This window comes from Bemisia tabaci, chromosome 1 (assembly GCF_918797505.1).
Source record: "Bemisia tabaci chromosome 1, PGI_BMITA_v3".
NCBI lineage: Eukaryota > Metazoa > Arthropoda > Insecta > Hemiptera > Aleyrodidae > Bemisia > Bemisia tabaci.
The window spans coordinates 73,477,397-73,494,256 of NC_092793.1; the positions used below are offsets into that span (position 1 = coordinate 73,477,397).

The 16,860-nt window shown below is 40.6% G+C and overlaps 1 protein-coding gene across 1 annotated transcript in view; it reads left to right on the forward strand.

The window, feature by feature from the left end:
* Positions 1–16,860, forward strand: part of LOC109033114 (agrin) — a 310,568-nt gene that overhangs the window by 83,537 nt on the left and 210,171 nt on the right. The gene's annotated exons all lie outside the window — the stretch shown is intronic.

A 16,860-nucleotide genomic window follows, 5' to 3' on the forward strand; every position in this document is an offset into this window, starting at 1 on the left:
ATTATTACATATACATACAAGAAACTCATGAAAAATGGCTAGCCCCCGTACTTTTTAGGGCTGGATTCATTTAGGGCCGTAACTATCGATATCACAACTTGAAGGGGGATCTGGGATCCTGAATCTTTCAGGGCAAGAAAATTAAAAAAGACCCCCAAGACTCCCCGTGGCAGATACGACGGTCAGCCGATCGAATCACTTGAATCCAGAATCCCTCACTTGTGGCTTTCACACGAGTTTTTGTGTGGATGGTGTGCAATTCGTGATTCTGGAGGCTCCTAGGGGCGCAGAAACGACCGTTCGGCCGATCGAATCCCTTGAACCGCGATCCCTCACTTGTGACTTTCACACGAGTTTTTGTGTGGATGGTGTGCACTTCGTGATTCTGGAGGCTCCTAGGGAGGGGCGCAGAAACGACCGTTCGGCCGATCGAATCACTTGAATCGCGATCCCTCACTTGTGAGTTTTAAGCGAGTTTTTGTGTGGATGGTGTGCAATTCGTGATTCTGGAGGCTCCTAGGGGCGCAGAAACGACCGTTCGGCCGATCGAATCCCTTGAACCGCGATCCCTCACTTGTGACTTTCACACGAGTTTTTGTGTGGATGGTGTGCACTTCGTGATTCTGGAGGCTCCTAGGGAGGGCGCAGAAACGACCGTTCGGCCGATCGAATCACTTGAATCGCGATCCCTCACTTGTGAGTTTTAAGCGAGTTTTTGTGTGGATGATGTGTACTTTGTGATTCTGGAGGCTCCCAAAGGCGGTAAAATGACCGTTCGGCCGATCGAATCACTGAAATTGCGCTCCCTCACTTGTGAGTTTTAAGCGAGTTTTTGTGTGGATGATGTGTACTTCGTGATTCTGGAGGCTCCTAAAGGCGGTAAAATGACCGTTCGGCCGATTGAATCACTGAAATTGCGATCCCTCACTTGAGAGTTTTAAGCGAGTTTTTGTGTGGATGATGTGTATTTCGTGATTCTGGAGGCTCCTAGGGGCGCAGAAACGACCGTTCGGCAGATCGAATCACTTGAATCGCGATCCCTCACTTGTGAGTTTTAAGCGAGTTTTTGTGTGGATGATGTGTACTTCGTGATTCTGGAGGCTCCTAGGGGCGCAGAAACGACCGTTCGGCCGATCGAATCACTTGAATCGCGATCCCTCACTTGTGAGTTTTAAGCGAGTTTTTGTGCGGATGACGTGCACTATGTGATTTCTGGAGGATCCTAAGGGTATTTTTTTTTTTTTTTTTATTATTTTGTACAAAAGTTATAATAGTACAGAATTTTTTAGATGTAAGATACATCTTTAAAAAACTGGGTTTAACTTATAAGATAAACTTATACTAAGGTTACACACATTTTTTTTAATTTATATGGAGAGAAATACAACCTCTGAAAAATGAGGAGGGAAAAATAAAACAATTTTGCTTCAAAGTAAAAATGTCTTTTTGCTTTGACATGGAATGCGGTGACCGAACCCGGTCAAATGCCCAAGAGCCCCTGATTGCGTTCGAAGAGCACAAGGAGGCCCGTCAGTTTAAAAGAAGGATAATTTTGAGAACCCCTGAATTCCAAGCTCGTGGGGTTGCGACGTTTTAATCTTCGGGTGCATTGGTCCTTTTCCAGAAGCGCAAGCGCTTCTGGGTTGGGATGCCTATGCAGCCTAGTTTCGTAAGAGTTGTACATTTTTGTTATGTAGTCCTCTACAGAATCAATGTTGAGGTCGGCGCGAATATCCGCGTTCCTCTCATACCATCTGGCTTTTGAAATGCTTCGTAATATTTTCATTTGTATGACTTCTATCTTTTTTTAAATTTGACTTGGCTGCACAGCCCCACAACTGGCAGCCATAACTCCAAACCGGCCTCAACATTGACTTGTAGAGGAGCAGTTTGGTTTCTCTAGAGATAACTTGGATTTGCGGCCAATCAGCCACTGCATATCTGAAATTTAAGTCTTAATTGCTCTGACTTTTTTCTTCTAGTGTAGCACCCCACATTGAGCCTGGAATCCAGGTGGAGGCCGAGATATCGGCGAACTGTGTCGCGAGGGATTTCAGAGTTCCTAAGAGAAGAGGAATATGAGTAAATGGCCTGTTGGTAAATCAATTCTCACCGATTTAGACGCATTTAATTTGGTCATTATCTTTGTTTGTCCATTTATTAATCCTGTTTAGGTGGGATTGAGCGTAATAAAACGTGCCTCCCTGTAGCTTTTCGACGCTGCTAGCACAAGCGTATCATCTGCATAAACTCCCAGTTTCCCCCTCGTCCCAGACTGCGGATGTCTGTGGTGAAAAGGGAATTAGAGAAGGGGGGAAAGACAGGAACCCTGCGGAACTCCTTGCCCTTATTTGGTCTGACACTTTGAGGTGGTATTTTCCATATCGCACTCTAAATTTGTTCTACCTCTAAAAATGAAGACAGGAGTTCAACCAAGGATACATGGGAGCATTTTGTAGAGTTTTCCCGATGAGGCGCTCGTGCCCAGACACGATCAAAATGCTCTGTCGCTAACATCAAAGAAAAACCGCGCCCATCCGTAGTCTCCCTTTGCCAGGGAGTCTTCTCTAAATTATTCGTTTATTCTCTGTGCGTTGAACCTCCACTGTGCGAATGTGTACCGCTCGGACCCCCCCACATTGGGGAGCCCGATATTAGATTTGCTTGCCAACTTATTCTCACGTTCACTCTCCTTATAATGTCCCAGTTATTCTCAAGAGTTATTGCCGATAACCCAGGCAACAACGAACAATTGGCCTGTAAGATGCAGCCTCTGTTATGGAGGTTTGTCTGGTTTTAAGAGGAACTGAAGATTTTCCGCTATCTTCCATTGAGAGGGAATATATTGCATCTAATGACAGCATTAAAGAATTGAGACACAAATTCAATATTGCCCGCTGTATATGCAGTTCTCAAAATCATCCATGAGATTTTTATCAATCCAGGGCTCTTGTTGCCTTATTTTACCTTTTATCTCTTTATATGATTTCTGAGGGAGATAAGGTTTTTTATTTATATTTGTGGATATTTTTGATTTTTCGGGGTTCAATGTGGACACTTCCCGCTTCATTCAGCAAATCTGGAGTCCAGAACTTGCCGTGGAAACATCAAGTCAGATAGTGTTTCCATGTCTTCGTGCGGTGAAAAGAAGAAGCGGCTTCAAAGTGGATCAGCTAAAAACCTCTGCTTTTTCCAGCATGCTGATATTTAGCCCATGTCTTGTCAGGTTTGCTTGATTGGGACTTTTTTTTTTTTTTTAATTTTTAACTGTTTTGGCCTTTTTAATATTTTGTGGCTGCCCATAAAGAGTAGTTTTTATCTGCTGACGGAGACAAGGAGGTAATAATTTTTTAAATTTGTAATTTAAAAATTCTTGTGTTCTTTTCTTTACTATTGCATTTAATCTGTTAAATTTTGAATTGTCTTCAGGAAAATGGGTGAAATTTGTTTCTTTTGGCTTTTTCTTTTTAAACGAATAAGAATTAGAAAGTTCCTTTGGGATAGCGTACAGGTTTATGTTATTTACAGCTACAGGTGTATGGCTGCTGCACAGGCATCTGATATTTTCCACCAGCAGCTCCGACTCCCTGTCAATATCTTCTGGATGTGAGGACTGGAACGCTGTTGTCAATAAAATTTTCTAGATCTAACCTGAAAATTTTCCAATCTGTTCTTTTAGAGCAATTGAGGGGGGACGATTATCAAAGGATTGGAGTAGTAAAAATCTCCAGAATGATTTTTGCATGACCTTTTTCCATAGACATTAAGGTATCACATGGAGACGTGGTCAATAAGTTTATGTTTTAAAAACAAAAAAGTCATATTAGATCAGGTTGGTGGCCTGGATTAGTGGGAAAATATGTCGGTTTTCCGGTGGATATAAAATTCCCGCCAACCAAATTAACAGCTTCTAGGAGTGATACGCCTTTAGGGTTATCTCTCCTGGATCCCCATCGAGGATTTTAGCGTTCCAATCCCACCGATCAGATACTTGGGCCTAATTCTCCAAAAACTCAGTGTAAATCCTCAGTTGAGAGGATGTTCGGGGTGGGAGTGATATTGAGGCTATGTTGAAAGAGTATCATATCAGTTGCACACGTTTACGATTACAACTTGAAAAGCATTTGTCTCTATCAACTTGATAAGATTGTGAGTAATGTTTTCTTTAATTAAATGGAAGACCCACCTCTGTGCTTTATTGTGCTGGATGAAATTGAGTTAAACATTTTATATACCAGCCAAATACCTTTTATAATCGGTCCTGGTGAAACCAGGTTTCCGATAAATAGGGCTATGTCCACTTTGAAATCCCTGTAGCGTGACATTGAATTCTTCGCCGTCACTCCGGGGTCTGTCCGCCGCAATTTCCATAGCCATACATGTTTAATGAACTTGCAATTAGTCTTTGCTCGTATGCTCCTTTAACATCATCGAAATTGATTTCTGGATAATTTTCCTGGTTGAGGACATTAAGATATTCTGAGTTAGTCACTGACTCACAAGTCAATTTAAAAAAGTCCATCTTCATCTTCTTTGTTTATCCTTTTCTGGCTAGCTTCAAGTTTACCTCACTTTCGCGGTGAGAAACTCTGCGCTGAAGCATTCAACAGTTTCTCTTGTTTTTTGTAATAAGACCACCGATCAGAGCCGGCAGAACTGTCCTCCTGCGCCCCTGTGTTGCCCGGATTAGCTGTATTTGCCTATGATAATGCTTGAGCAAAAGTCCTAGTCTAATTTCTTTGGAGGCGCAATGAGTTTTGTTATATTTTTCCCTAGTTTTCGGTAAAACTTTTTTGATCTCAGGAGGAGTCTATTTCTGTAGCTTGTGGAGTTGCTTATTTTATCGTGCAACTGGAAATTCTTTCGCGAAGGGACATCCGCGATAACTCGCGGTGATGACCGATCGCGCCACAATTTACACATTTTGGATTTAAGATCGACCTTTAAAAGGACACTCAGGAGATAAATGTTTGCCTGCGCATTTGACACATCGTGGATTTTTCTGCAAAAGTTGTGAGTATGCGAAAACAACTTGACATCTTCGGCACTGTGGAACTATCTTATTATCTATCTTCTTGGCTCTATTTGAACAATAGTGATGAGCAATTGCTTTGATCTTATAGATGTTTTCTATTGATTCATGAATGGTCAAAATCAAGTTGATGAACTGGTATTTTTATGAGTTCGAATTCCTTGATAGGTTTAGCATTTGTAGTTTGATTTTCAGATGTTGTTACGAAGGGGTAGTTTGAAGGGGGGTAGCAGATTCAGGATCAGTATCCATAGGCATAATTGTTTTTTCATTTTTTTTCTAAGATCCTAAGGGTACAAATACGACCCTCCGGCCGATCGTATCACTTGAATCCAGATCTCTCACTTGTGACTTTGAAGCGAATTTTTGTGTGGATGATGTGCTGTTTTTGATTCTGGAGGTTCCTACGGGCGCAGCCGTGGACTTGTCCTATCGATGTTCATGAGGTCATGGATGAATCAAGCGCTGAATATAATGGATGCTTAGCCATTTATCATGAGTTTTGATCCATAACCGTTGCGAAAAGTCCGAAAAAAAGGATTATTTTCCCGAAAAATTGGAAAAGGGCCCAAGCTCCTGCAGGGGGGCACTTTTGGGGGAAAAACTTTATAGAAGAAAAATGTCGATTTTTACCCGTTGAACACGCCCCTGTAATGTATCGTGCAACGCAAAAACGCCGTAAACGCCATTCTACATTTTTTTGAAACAATATATCATAGCAGAAAAACTTGTTTTCCTTGGGACAATTTTTTGACAGAATTCGTTCGCAAATACTATCAAGAACTTAACCTGAAAATTTGCGGTGCATGGATGAAACAGTTTTAATTTTATAAAGTGTTAAGTTCAATGAAACGAGGGACAAATTTGTTGGATTTACGGTGTTATTGCTTAGTACGAAAGTAATGGCCCTTTGACCTTAGATCACTCTGTATACCATCGCTCTTCCAACGTAAGGGCATATCTCAATCGGACGTATATATGCTAAATGGAACTACATACAAATGGAAAGATACGGTGTGCTCGTTAGTTGAGGGCCATAAGTATGAATGGGAATTTAAAAGCGTCAGTGACGTCAGAGGCAACGACCGAGACCCGACACGACGGGGAGATCGGTGGCGGGACTCCTTAACTCATGAGCCCTGTCCTTAACGCTCTCGTCACATGCCTACAGTTCACGAGTTAGCGCTCAGTTCCTCTTGATTTAATGTAAAATCCCGCTTTTCCATTTTCTCAAAAGGAACTATATCCACTTTTACATTGTTTTTTATGCAGCTTGCACGAGCACACCCCATCTTTCCACTCGTACATAGTTTCTTTTAGCATGAACACGTCCAATGGAGATGTTGCATGTGAAGGAATTTGCGATTTGACTACTGATTCTTTTGTAAAAGTTCGCGAGAAACACGATGGGCCACTGGTTTTCTCTGAAACCAATTCCCAAGCTCAAAAAAAAGCTCTCAAGTTGAGGCCAAAATGGAGGGGATATCCCACGCTATCCTGAGAGTCCACCTCTACATCGAGACAAACTCTCCATGCACAGATAGGGAGCAAATACATTCATAGGGTTGCTGTGATTTCAGTTTTAGAATCCCTTAATAAGGTGGCAGCCCTGTCAATGTATTTGCTCCTATCTTTGCATGGAGAGTTTGTCTTGATGTAGACATGGACTCTCAGGGTAGTGTCGGATAGGTATCCCCTTCATTTTGGCCTCAACTTGAGAGCTTTTTCTGAGCTTGGGAGTTGATTTCAGAGAAAACCAGTGGCACCATCGTGTTTCTCGCGAACTTTTACATTGGAATCAATTGTCAAATCGCAAATCCTTCACACATGCATCATCTCCAATTCTACTCGATCCTTGCGCTCCGTATATCTCCGTGCGTCCCGAGGCTCGTGCGGAGATAGAGATACACCCCAACGTCAGAGGGGCGCCGATCCGAATCGGAAGGAAATATTCGGCCGGGCGAATGCGCGATACGGGCCGCTTAAAAGCCCCGCGTCGCGTCGGGGAGCACAGTGGCATTTTCAATTACGCCGAGCGGAAGCGTCGACTCGTCGGGCGTCGCGACGCTCCATCGGCGGATCCGGTCGACTCGCGGTTTATTGGATGGCGTCGCGGCGGCGCGCGCGTCACGCCATCTGGCGCATCAGTGTCATCTCACGGCAAAGTAAACAGGGGGCCATTAATTCACCGCCAGTCGAATCCGCGTGTCCCCCGAATGCAGCCCGATTGCATTTGAATTTCCAGCGGGAGCCCGCGCGCCGCCCCCGATTTACATATAAATAAACGCCCGCCGCCGCCGACGACGCGCGCCGAGCCCGTCGGGGCGTCCCAGGAGGAGTCGCTTCCCCAGGGCCCAGTTCCAGGCGCTGGAAACCGTCAAGGAAACTGGAACGCCGCACGGTGGACCCACTCGATTGGAGAGGTCGGACGAAATTTGGAAACTTTAAACGCTCATAACTCCGTTTATACAGAACTTTCAGGTTCTGAAAGTGGTTTCATTGGTTTCCTCGTGAAATTTTCTTTTAGAAGTACCCCTTAAATTTCAAAATATGACGAAATAAACATCTGAATTTGCAGTTTTAGTCAAAAATGTCTTGCCCGACCTCTATAATTGACTCGATCCACTGTGCGCCGTGCGATGCCGCCCTACCGAAGACATCTGTAGCGACAAAATCTTTATATTATAGAGACACGAGAGTATAACGCCTAACGCCTAAGCTGCCGTGCTAAGGAAGAGCGCAGTATAAGCCTCCGACTTTGCCAAGTTTTCTTCGATATAAACCGAATGTACCGGGGAAAATGTGAATATTTTTTTCTAACTTTTTCCAGACATTTCAGGAATGTAAAGATTGACAGTGACATTGTTTGTGTTGGAAGGTTGGCTGACTTGTTGAAATAAAGTAAATGTAACTAACAACAGCTTGACAGCTTCCAAGTGTGGTGTACAAAAAATTAAGGCGGAAGGCGCCTGCATGCGACTTTTCCTGCTCGGAGGATGTCTATGTTGCCTATCAAAAATCTGAAGGCGCTCTGATTTTCTTCGCTCTTCCTGCTACGCGAGAGTGTACTTTTTGTGCCTCTCGTGGTCTGGTGATCTTCATAGCATTTGAAATAATAACAAAGATGATGAATATGTCGAAGGCAAATATGTAGTCGAATATTCTTACTCAGATTGACATTTTTATTTTTTCCCATAATTTTACACAAAATAATTCGTTCCTCCAGTAAGGAAGGATTCTCTATAAAAATATGCAGCATACACTAGTTTTTTGAATGATTCTAAGATCTTGGATGCTCATTCAGCATGAAATTTTCAGCAATTCATGAAACATAGAATATTTAACATTTTGTCATTTAAATGCACTAACGGCATGTAAAAAGGAAAGAACAGGCGGGAGAGTTCGCGAATTTGAAGAGTTATTGTTCCCAAAGTAATGAAAACTTGTGAACTTCTCGCCATACATTTACAGAATTCTGTCAACTGTCAAAATTTGACTACCGGCCTATAGGCATTTTATAAAATGCCTGATTTGACTAATTGTCTTCGGCAAATACATGTTTTCACCGTCGATAATTTTTGCATTCACTGATCTGTTTGAATCAGGCTAGTGCTCATTGCAGCTATTTGCAATCCGGAGTCAAGAATAGGAAAACGAGCTGTGTGGCTTTTGCCGCAGTAATCGTTCGAGATTCAGTGAATTTATCGCTGCTATGCAATCATGCTCGCACTCGTTCTTCGGAATATTCGCTGCATGATTTCGCCCTTTCAACGGAAACTTTGAGAGTGAGAAAAATAATCGCCGTAAAAGATGGGCCGCCGAACGGAAAGTATGCCCATGCGATCGGCTCACCTCGCGCTCAGAGCCAACCGCCCGGCCTATTTCCCCGTCAAGTTTCGCAATAAAAGAGATTTAACGGTCCAGAAAAGCAACTTTTCCACGTTGATTTTCACTGCGAAACTGCCGGATTCATAAGTATATTTGATGTTTCCTCGTAGCTTTCTCGGACCTGTCTGGAAATTTGTCGGCGCCGCTTGAAGTTTACCTTAAATTTACGAAAGTTTCCGAACAGAAGACGTATAAGGTGAGATACTCCGATCGGCCGGTGGAGCTACTCAAGTGACTACAAATTAAGCTTCCAGCTCGGTGTGTTGTTCTTTGGGGCGGAAATTATTTTTGGTATCTACGTGTGTATCCACACTAACGGGGCAAAAGCGGTTATAGATACTGAGCGTCGATTTATATTGACCATGCATTGGACTTTTTCGGTGAATGGAACTGAGGTTTTTGGTCGTAGGAGCAGAATTGTTGTTATGTAGCAGGACTTTCTCTTCATCTTGAAATATTTCGGAGTAACCTAAGGTTTCGGTTCACTTAACTAAACATCTTGTTAACCGAATCGTTTTGGATGAAATAACCGGAAAAAAATGAACCGAAAGTAGCCAAAAATTCTCTGCCTTGATAGCAATGATAGCCGTAACTCTCAATTTTTTTTAAATCGAGTTTCCTTCAAAATTCGTCTAATCTCTTTCAGTTGGAATCAGTAAAATAGTTAAGATAGCAAAATTCGTCTTATTTTTATGAAATCGAGGCATATGAGAGAGCCGTAAATGCGCAAAAAAAGAAGTAGTTTTAAACAAAGCAGCTGCAAGGAGCATTGTTCCTCCAGAGAGCCAATAAAAGCAGTGCTTTTAAGTAAAATGCCTGCCGGTTTTTAACCTGAAAATGCGTTCGTTATATGTCAAAAACGCAACCACGGAAGCAGAAGATAGCACCGACGGCTCTTACATAAGACTAGTCTAAGATGAAAGTGAAATATACCCTTTCCCTATAATTTAAAGAAACTAGGTCAATTTTTAATCATCCAAACGATTTCTAAGAGTTTTTGATGATTGGTGGCAATTTGACAAAGAACAGAGGCTGCTTTCAATAAAAACTTCCCGTTCAGACGCTAGTGAGCCTATTTTCTAAAAAAATTCATTTTTGCGACTGTCTTCGCTATCACGGCAGCATTTTTAGGCTCTGAGGATACACCTGGGAATGGTCAGAGCTGGTGAGGAAGCATGTAGATTGATTTTACTGTCATTTCGGCGAGAACGTCATGCGGCTCGCGTGCTACGGGGAAAAATAAGACTTGTAACCACAATATCACCGATTCAACGGCGCCCTCGACGCCATTGTGCCGTCAACACTTGTTATTATTGTCATCAAAACAGTGTCAGCCGAGCTTGGCAAAATATTGGATTACGCCGGAGACAGTGGAAGGGACCGACTCGTGTTCCGCCACTGATAGGCAACCGACAGCATTGCCAAACTTAACCTGAAAATATATTTATTTCACCACGTCATAACGAGTTAAATCAAATCAATGAGCATCCAGGGGAGGGTACACTTCCATGTGCGGGGGAAATTCGAAAATGAGACGGAAAACGTGTCTTTTTGAGTTCCCTTATTTGAAAAATATTGTAGCATCGTAGAAGGAAAATAGGTGTGGACATTGCAGTGACTCGCCTTCAAAAGGCTCACCCAACTCTTACGTCACGGGTCGGTGTAAGTAAGGCTCGTGCACAAGAGTCAATGTGCTGTTGACAGGATGTCAGTTTCTTAATTTGTGTACATGAGCTTTGTCAATGCGTTAGTGGGGAAGGCCCGACTGTTACGTCACAGCTCGCGGACTTGTTTTTTCATGAAGCGTTATTGCAGCTGCTTCTTGCGCCCGTCCATTTTCTTCTACCGTGAAAAATCTATTTGAACATTTGGTGCAAGTCTATAGTCAAATCAAGAATTGTTTCGAATAACTGGAGAGCTAGTCAAATTTTGGAGATCTACAAATTTTTGCATGGTTTTGACAAAGTCAGCAGGATATTTTCTTTTTTTAGTATTTTTGACCTGATCAAAGAATTTCAAACTTTGAACTCATCTAATCCATTTTTATTACAATATTTCAAATGCGTATCATGAATTTTGTGAAATACCCAAAATTTGAAAGGCGAATGAAGGTACATAGAGGAGTTTGGCTCTCAAAATAATGCTATCCATTAACTTCTCCTTAAAGAATTTCTATATGCACATCCAAATCATCATTTTAAAGAATTCCAAGCTCAGAGAGTGCGATTGACTATTGACAGTGGACTCTCGGCGTATCTTATAGATGGATATGTACTGGGGGAAAAAATAAAAAAAATTTAAAAAATAAAAAAAAAAAAAAAAATCATTGCCGTCGTTATGAAATTGTACTGTTTAGTTAGCCTCCAGTCACTAATATCTCATGGAGGAATTGACTCTCGAACTTGACGTTGTTCTTCGCGTTTCACGTATTAATCAGACGAAAAATGGCGTTTATAATATCAAGTCATCATCTTCTTAAAATACGGGGATTTCCAGTGACGGCAACGGAGCTCCTCGTGCTACATATAGAAAGTCCTATATTTTCATTGAAAACATTCACCTGCCGTGTATCCCTTGCCCTCCCGTCCCCACATCCCGTTTGAAGTTGTCGTTTGGGGTCGTATTTTGATTTGATAGCCTCATTCAAGGCCTGGCTCCTATCTTTCGGGTTGTTGTAGGCGAGAGTGAAGGATAGGGTGTTTAGCCTCTGACTTTCCGCACCCCAACTTGACTGCATTGTTGTCGTTTCAACCTCAGCTCAATGAGTCACCACCAGACAGGGTAAAAAATCAAGGACGATAGTAAAAATTGTATATTCAAAAATATTAGGTTATAGCTCTATAGTAAATCTTTTCTGAATTATTTGTAGACTAAAAATTAGATTAAACTTATTTTCTTTTCATTTTATAAGTTATATCTGTAAACTCTGATGATTAGTTAATCTATTAAAAAAATACAGCGTTTTTAACATCAGTCAGTTTAAATTTCAGAAATCAGATATATTTACTTAAAAAGCTGATAGTATTAGTTTATGGTCTAAGTATTGCTGGGTATATTCCTTTTCTTGGATTGAAAATTAAATGAGTAGTGATTAATTATCTTTCATATTTCGGTTCTTCATTAAAGTACACAGAGCACGGTGGAATTATTAGATATTTCTCAATTCCATCCTGGAAATACAAAATAGCGTTTTGGGCATAAACCGACTTTTTCAAAGTGCAATATCTCGGTTTATATTGAACGTAGAAAGTTGCTGTTCGGACGGATTGCTTTTAGCTGATCTACAAGAATGAAGCATCCAAATACTATTACGTGACCTGTGGTACTGACCTATTGCAAAATCATTTCTGTGCGGTGTGAGGAAAAATGAATGTTTATATGGTGTTATCGGTCAGTCAAATGACTAAAAATAGAACAAATCATAAAAAAACATAAATAAATAAATAAATAAATAAAAATGTACTTTAATAAATTAAAAAAATGAATCACAATTAAATAAAGTCCGTTCAAACTTTCAAATTTCATGAAATTATTTTAGGTTTGTTTTCAACAGCGCGTCACACCCATTGGCGCCTAAAAACCTAACAGGGATACTTCACGCATTGCGCAATGCGTGAAGTATCCGTGTTAGGTTTGTAGGCGCCAATGCGCGTATCACTCTGGCAGCAGTCACGCGCCGCGGCCGCGGCCGCTCTTTGTTTGGCTCTAATTTTTAAAAGGTAATTCAACAGACGCCATTTTTTGTGTCAGAGCGAGGTACGATATATCACATTGATTCGTTCCATGACTTCAGCTACTTGTCATTTTTTTTTTTTTTTTTTCGAATTTTAAGATCGCACTTCTGTTGTTATGAGTCTGAAGAATTCATGTACCAAATTTGACAGAAAGATTCAACGTAATAAAGGCGTGGTTTTTTTAAAGGAAAAATATCGCATTCGAGTGCAGTTTTGATGTCGGTATCGAATTCGAAAAAAAAATTCGAAAAATCGAATTCTTCTAAAAAAAAAACAAAGAAAAAACGCCTAAATAAATAAATAAAAACGCACTTTTATAAATTATAAAAAATGTATCACAGGTAAATGAAGTCCGTCCAAACTTTCAAATTTTATGAAATTCGTTTTAGGTTTGTTTTCAATCGTTTAGTTTAGAATCCAGCGATTCGGCAAATATGCTACCTACCCGACCGAATCTTGGAGAAATACCGAATGAGTCACAATTTTGTTTATCCGGTTTTCGTCATTTTTTCTTTCGCTCTCTTCCTGTTCGGGTTGCTGCATACTTTTTTCGGCTGGCTAACCCTGTTGGGGCGTTATCGGAATTCGCTGAAGCGGATGTGACGAAAAAAAGGAGAAAAAAGTGGTAAAGAACGGCACGCAGGAAACTCCAGCGATACCTCGACAACCCCATCATAAACTCTGGCCATTCCACTGCTAACCAACCTGCGTTGGCTGTTGCACGGTGAAAGTAGGCAGTCCTCAGAAATTGAGGTTTGATCAGTTTGAAAATTTACCAGCTGATTGGTGCCTTTTACGGCTCGGAATCCAAAGTATGTTATTATTCATCTATGCAACGAGGAAAAAATGAAGAAAAATGTATTTTTATTTGCTGAATGAGGGGTTTGGAAGACAAGGCGCATCAGAGGAATCTCCGGAAAAATTGAGATTTTAATGCTTTCAACTAAATGTAGGTTTGAAATAAATTCTGCAAAAGATTCACTGGTAAAATCCATTTTTTAAGCATCAAAATGTGAGTTTAAACCTTCCCTTCCGCCGTAAAGCTTCATATAATTTAGAAACTTTAAACGCGTTTTTCTCGAAATAGCAGAATCTGCTCTTATCTGCCTTGTCTTCCAAGACCCTTAAATAATATTAAGGGATTTTGTAAGTCTAGGAATCTCGAAAGAGCCTTTCCAAAAATAGTAGTATAGTTTAGAATTTTGACGTTTTTTGAAGTTTCAGGATTTAGCAGGAATGTTTAAGTAGGATTTTACACGATAAGAAATAGGTTTTTTATTAAGATTATGGGATTTTAGGGCATTTTAAGGATTTTTTATCAGGATTTTTGAGGTACTTCAAGAACTCATTGCTTTAGGGATTGTTGAGAGTTTAGTTTTATTTTTAAACTGAAAGTGTTTTGCGCGAGATTTTTTGATCAATCTGTATTTGTTAAGTCATGTCGGTTCCATTTCCTGGGAAAAATTTTCAATGCGCTGTTTACTGAGAGTTACTCCAATACCCTATTTTCCTCTTTTCTTCATGACATTTCCGCCTGTTTAAAATTCTGCGTGCGTTTGCTCTCTACCATGACCCACCTCTTTTCGCATGGATTATCTATCCCATAACTTTTAGCTTAAAAGGTTTTATCGTCACAAGATGTTTTTCTCCCAGGGGTCATGAAGGTAAATGCAAAAACCGAGAAGGAAGCGCAAGTCTTTCAATTGAATTAATTGAGCGAAAAAATAAGCACAACTAGTGCCTAAAACAGACTAAGCGTCAAAGAGGATTTTTCAGATTCTAGTAGACATCATTGTTATCTTTAAGTGTAACTACTGACGGACTCATATTTTGGGTATCACACAGAGATTAGGATTTCTCTTTTCTAGTGACTTTAGACAACTCGTTTAATCTCCATCCTCACGCTGAAATCTACTAACCAAAATCGTGTCTTCTTTTTTGAAAATAAATATTTGATCAGCATGTAGCTCATTGAAGTATGGAGAGTCCATCACCATTGATCGTAAATATTAAAAAAATACTTATCTCATTAGGAGACATGTGAAAACTTGCAAACGTTCATTCTGAAGAGTAACCTGAACGAAATGTCTCTGAAAATGTCAACAAACACTTCGCCTGCAATTAAAAACACTTGCGCCAGGTAAAAAAAGACCGTAAAATACCTAGTAAACACTCGATAAAAACTTTTAACGATCATTTATGCAAATGATGGCTCGTCGATTCCAAGCGGGATTTGCCGATGATGCTCCGAGTGAATTTGAGCACCGTTGAAAAAAGATGGGTGTTAAAAGGGTTAGAAAGGCGTTTAAACATAGCCCGCCGTGATTGTTATAGCTTGAAAAATTTGTATCAGCGCTTTTAATTAAAAGTTTAAATGAATTCTGAATGAATGAAAGTTGGAATTACCTTTTACATCCAATTCAATGTCGCTTTGCAGATAGTGCTTTAATCCCAGGTTTCCGCCGACGAATGAGTGGCGCCAAGTTGATCCCTTTTTAAATGTTTTTTAATAGTCCAATGAACTTGAAAAAATACAAACAGGATAGCTCTAATACTTCCGTATCAGAAAACCAATCAGCTGTTTCTATGTAGGCACGTTTTTAGGAGATCAGTACTGCTGAGATGAGAGAACTCGCTCTGTAAAATTTCAACTATTAATTTTGAGGAAACTACACTACCGTAAAAAAATAAATTACAGAAAAACGATTAGGGTACTACGTGTTTCGAAATCAGAAGCATCAAATAAAGTTATCAGACCAATAATCTGTTTTAAAAATGGTAAACCCCTTCTCCACCTTCTTGTTGCTGGGCTGGTGCGCCATTTGAACGCATTGTCACTACCTATACTAAAATCTAGAGCCAGGTTGAAATCAAAAAGCGCTCTATGTCAGGTGAGCGCTTTGCTGAGCGAAATGTTTTTGGTGGAAAATTTGCACCTTTTGGCAACAGTGCTTTGATACAACACGGCTCATTCGAACTCCGAGATTTTCATGGTTTACAGAATTGTAAATTCAACGCAGAAAACTCTCGAGAACTAGCAACCGCAGCTATACATGACTCTCAAGAAAACCAGAGTGCCTGCAATTTTTTGGTATGCAACACGCTCATCCCGAGAACACGAATAGTTGTATCCAGAGCTAGCCATTGAAAAACACGGAGCGCCTTAACAAAATGTGGCGCACTCATTGTATTCATACGTCGTCGTTGCACATAACAATGGAGGTACCTGAAGCGCGGCGGGTTAAGGGGGCGGTTTGAGTTCATTCGTGCGGAGGGTTAACAGTTTACATTGTGAAATTTAAAATTTTCATTCTGTAAAAACTTGAGGAGGTCGAAAGATTCCTTGCCGCAAAGATTGTGGACACTTTGCACTCCCACACACACACACACTTATTTTTCCCGAAAGCATTCTTCAATGTTTCCGAATTTGTTTGGTATCATCACAAACTTATGTCATTTTCCCCTCTTTGATGTAGAAATAAGAACATTTGAGACACAACAACACAGAAATTTACCGGAACGGAACATTCTTTCCAATGAAGTTGACAAAACGAAGAGAATTTATTATGATTCAAAACATGCAGGTGTTGAAGAGCAAATGGTAGCACGTACCAATCCGTCGGAGTATATAGGTTTTCGCCGGGCTGGACAAATTACCCATTAGGAGTGTATTTTAATAATACTGGATTGTCATCGCCCTCAGGGGTTTAACACGATAGTCGAATTTCGAGAGATCGAACGTCGACATCACAACTTGCATTTATAAAAGAAAAGTATCGATACATCGAATTGCAGTATCGACCGTCACGATACTCCGCGACAGTCCGTTTAATCCGGGCATCAATTTTAATAAACAGAGCGCGAATTGCCCCGTTGACTGCTGTACATGTTGCCAAAAATCTGAAAATTGGGTTTTATCGAAGGAGAAATTGGTTACTTTTTAGCACTTACAGGCAGCAATGCTGCGGTGAGTATTTGGACCTGTAAGCCCGTAATCTCTGCACAGTGCACACTTGTCCGGTCACAGGGGCAAAAACCTACCCCGAAATTCATGAGAGGCCAGCGGAATACTTTAGATTTAACATTCTTGAAATTACCGTCAGGTAATTATGGAAATCGAAGTACCTTAAGACATGTTTCCGCATAAAAAATCATGTAAAACACATTTAAAATGTCAAACCCAAAACGTACAAGTAGGAAATTAGC